The 4,441-nt window shown below is 35.2% G+C and overlaps 1 long non-coding RNA gene across 1 annotated transcript in view; it reads right to left on the bottom strand.

The window, feature by feature from the left end:
• LOC144451651 (uncharacterized) overlaps positions 1 to 1,133 on the bottom strand; it is a 3,194-nt gene extending 2,061 nt beyond the window's left edge. Inside the window, exon 1 of the long non-coding RNA XR_013482304.1 lies at positions 1,011 to 1,133. This is a non-coding gene — a long non-coding RNA (uncharacterized LOC144451651). The remainder of the gene's footprint in view (positions 1 to 1,010) is intronic.
• Between the last annotated feature and the right edge of the window lie 3,308 nt (positions 1,134 to 4,441).

Genomic DNA, 4,441 nt, shown 5'->3' on the forward strand with positions numbered 1-4,441 from the left:
TGTTTTTAAGCACAAATAATCAATTCATAGTCACCCTGACCATTGTGGAAGGTTTATTTTATCGGTAGCTCCAGATTAGGTATTATGATAACCACAGATAATCCCATAGTCCTTTGCGTCTGAGCATGCTCAGTCTGGATTGTAAGTTCCCTATTGCACGATTTGCATTTTTCCACATATTTGACGAATCGCAATTATTGTTCGGACAGTTTTCTCATTTAGTAGTTTTCAAATAGTATGTCATCAGAGGTCAAAGTTCGCTGACACTTAGCTGGCATTTTCTTTCAATTTACAATGATATATCAATTTTATACAGAAAGGTATAGATAATACAAACATGTCTCCATAGCAATAAACTGGTATAATTTATGAGGTGAAAGTTAATTGTCAGTCAATTCCTGCTGTAGAAAGTAGTTATGCTACAGACAATAAGTAAAAATAATGATTGAAATTAATAATATTGAAAGAATTTTAGTTGTAATGATAATTTCATTATTTCGTTTATATCAAAGCTACACCGTCTATAAATGAGTTATTTTTTGATCTGACAAACAAGATATTCATTAAAATTGTTTAAAATACCAATGATAAGACATGTACATGTTGACTAGAGGTGAATTTTATCCATATGTAGTAGGTTGAAATGATTGCATTAGGGGTGCTGATTTTAGGTGCGGACCCATAAATCAAATATATTCACCAATATTACGTGTACAGCTGCACGCATTCTTTGTATGTATGTATGTGTGTGTGCGTGTGTGTGTGTGTGTATGTATGTGTGTGTGTGTGTGTGGTGTGTGTGGGTGTGTGTGTGGTGTGTGTGTGTGGGTGGGTGTGTGTTTGTGTGGGTGTGTGTGTGGGTGTGTGTGTGGGTGTGTGTGTGGGTGTGTGTGTGTGTGTGTGTGTGTGTGTGTGTGTGTGTAAAAAATCATGTGACATGAGCTAAAACCAACTGCTTCTTCATTTCTCCTAGTCCTAGATAGTGTACTGAAATGATTAAATCAACTCACCGGGTTTGCTTCTTGCAGTGAAAACATATACATGCTAATAACCAGCATCAGCAGAAATGCGGCGGTTTGACGATACATCTTCTTTTCAATACTACAAAAAATTAAGTATACGCCAACGTAGAACAATGAGCAATGTGTTTGGTGAGATATAGACGTGCCCTTATATGAGTACAGCTACTAATTTGCATAATTGAAGAACCTAAACCAATCGCTCACTGTGGAATAATTGATTCGCCCAAACTAGTTTATGACTTTTAAGGTCATACGTCATATCTTATGGAAACATGGGAACACATATATTATAGAACTCAATCTCTCTTTGTTTGTTTTGCTCTGAAAATTGATTTACTAGACAGTCAAAATATCCTATATTTGTCATGTTTTTATAGCCACATTGATAAATACTTTTGACTCAGCTGGTTAATTATGACGAGTTTCTTCAGATGTTTTAATTTTGACGAGCAAGAACATTAATTTTATCTGAGTATACTTCAATGTTTCCTTTTTAGCATTATGTTCAGCTTACAAGGGATAGTCTTAAATTGTATCATAGATCAGAAACAGAATCCGTTTATGATCTATGTGTTGTGGAGGGTTTAGCTCATTTGAATCGAAGAATTGGTATTTATATAGACTTCATTACATTTTTGTCGACAATATTTCAGAATAGTACTGGTCCTTTAGACATTAAAACCATACGAGTATCATGACTGTCATGTCAATGTATAGTCATTATTAGCGGAAATATATCCTAGAGATAAAGTATGACGGTTGGTTGGTTGGTTGGTTGGTTGGTTGGTAAGTTGGTTGGTTGGTTGGTTGGTTGGTTGGTTGGTTGGTTGGTTGGTTGGTCTTTGAGTCTAAAACTAATGTTTGTATGACTTATATACATATCTCACATTCTGTATGTGTCATCATCCAAGGTATTTTGCCATTGTGTATGTAATTAATACAACACTATTGTCCGTGACTTACACTAAAATTCCAAAGTCGATTAGAAAAATTCCAAACCTAATGCCAGTGGTTTTCTGTATGAGGGAAAATTAAATATATGATTACAGGAGTGTTTACTTTTAGTGATAATGAAATAACTGAATTAGTAAAAAATATCTAAAATATTACATTAGAACAGGTCATGCTGATACAGGTGTAAAAGTTGAAAATAAGGAAAAGTTACATTCTAGTCTCAGCTCCCAGCAGGTTGTTTTAAAGCGACATAGTCTGTATTTATAGAGGTCATAGTACAAGTTGTAAAATATGATAACAAATTAAAACTTATACAAACAAGAGTTGAGATACCATGATAGAAGTAATAGGCCATTTCAAACTCTAAACAGGAAATTGAGAATACAGCGCCCTCTCTCAAATTGGAGGTATCATCATAGTGCCATTTTAAAAAGCTTTGTTCCTTGGTATGCTGTAGAAGTGTAAATCGGGTATGTTTTTTCGTATTGTTCAGATATCGAGGAAAGCAATAGTGCTCTATGATTAACCAAGTAACCTATACCATGTACACCCCCAAGGTACGCACAGACAGGAAGTAGAGCACTGCCATGATATATTTTGCAAAGGCCTATTAGATATGGATGAAAGAATTTAGAGCCGACTCTGTGACCTTTTTTTTCGAATATCTTGGTAACTAACAAATTATGTCATGATGTCATTTTCATATCATATCCGAAATCCTGGCCAGACTAGTGGCAGACATGATTTCTTAAAGCTGCAACTGGGACATTTTTTGAAAATTTTTTGTTCGGTACACTAACTTAATCGTAATATTGTACACGCTGAACAGTGTTGCATCACGCATTTTTGTAGCTGTATACACGATAAATCAAGTCAAGTTGATTTTTTAGTTAGATTTAAAATCAGCGCCCTCAACGGCGATCACGATTTCACCTTGTTTCCGTACTACTCATGGAAAATATCGACCACTGATGAACATTCACAATGTCCAATTATTAGTATTTTATCAATTTTCAGTCAATATCTAGCGAGTGGCGGCTGACGACCAGTGCTGGTGAAATGTTAGATGACCCCCTCCCCCCTCCGAGATCAACATCTGACTATGAATAAGATGGCTGGGTGGGGCGGGCGGACCAAAATGATTACGAAAACGTCACAGTTTATAATAAGTTCAAAACAACTTGTCTTAGTTTATTTAATCGAGACATGGGGTTGCTTGCTTCCTGTTTCCACGATACCATTTTAGTATCATCGACATTATAAATACACATGAGGTTGTATTCAATGCAGCTAGTGTTAACCTGACAAAAAAACGAAAATGAACTACTGAGGAAGATGGATGGGCATCCTTGAACTTGTCAGTCTAAGATATCGAACGGTTAAGTCATGTTCACATGACTATTTAGATTAAAATTAGTATGCAGGTATGACTTGGTTTCTCATCCATTCTGTAGAGATAATTTTAAACAGTGCCTCGTCTATCACTTGCACTCAATTAAACCTTCCTGTGACATGCTCTCATTAAGCTCCATCAATTCAATACTTTGTTTACCGTCCTTGAATTTCCCCAAAACATACCAGTCAGCCTGAGACAGGGTAAATGCTAACATGCCATGTCAAAGTTCACTTTTCAGTTTGATTTTATTTCTATTACATCTATTATACTGGTGAAATATAAATGTCAACATGCAAAGTTTGATCGTCTTAAACAACTATTTAGAAAGATAGATACATGTAGATAGATAGATAGATAGATAGATAGATAGATAGATAGATAGATAGATAGATAGATAGATAGATAGATAGATAGACAGACAGACAGACAGACAGACAGACAGACAGACAGACAGACAGACAGACAGACACAGACAGACAGACAGACAGACAGACAGACAGACAGACAGACAGACAGACAGACAGACAGACAGACAGACAGACAGACAGATAGATAGATAGATAGATAGATAGATAGATAGATAGATAGATAGATAGATAGATAGATAGATAGATAGATAGATAGATAGATAGATAGATAGATAGATAGAGAGGCAGGCAGGCAGGCAGGCAACATAAAATGTACAGTTCAGAAAAGAGGTAAACAGCTATTTAGATATATATGTAGTTATTCTGAAAATAGTTGAACGGTCTTTCCATTTACAATTGAATTGTATGAAATAAGGCATTATGTGGAAATTCTGAGCAAAATGAATTTTTTTTCTAAATCTATCGACAAACCTAACCACTCGGCAAAAAAAATGAATTTAATTCATGGTTCGTAATTCGTAATTATTGAAGATATAAATACAAGGGGGAGAATGATGCTACATATCACTTGATGACTATTAAAATATAAATACAAGGGGGAGAATGATGCTCTATATCACTTGATGACTATTAAGATATAAATACAAGGTGGAGAATGATGCTCCATATCACTCGAGAATGATGCTCTATATCACTTGATG

Source organism: Glandiceps talaboti, chromosome 21 (assembly GCF_964340395.1).
Source record: "Glandiceps talaboti chromosome 21, keGlaTala1.1, whole genome shotgun sequence".
Lineage (NCBI taxonomy): Eukaryota > Metazoa > Hemichordata > Enteropneusta > Spengelidae > Glandiceps > Glandiceps talaboti.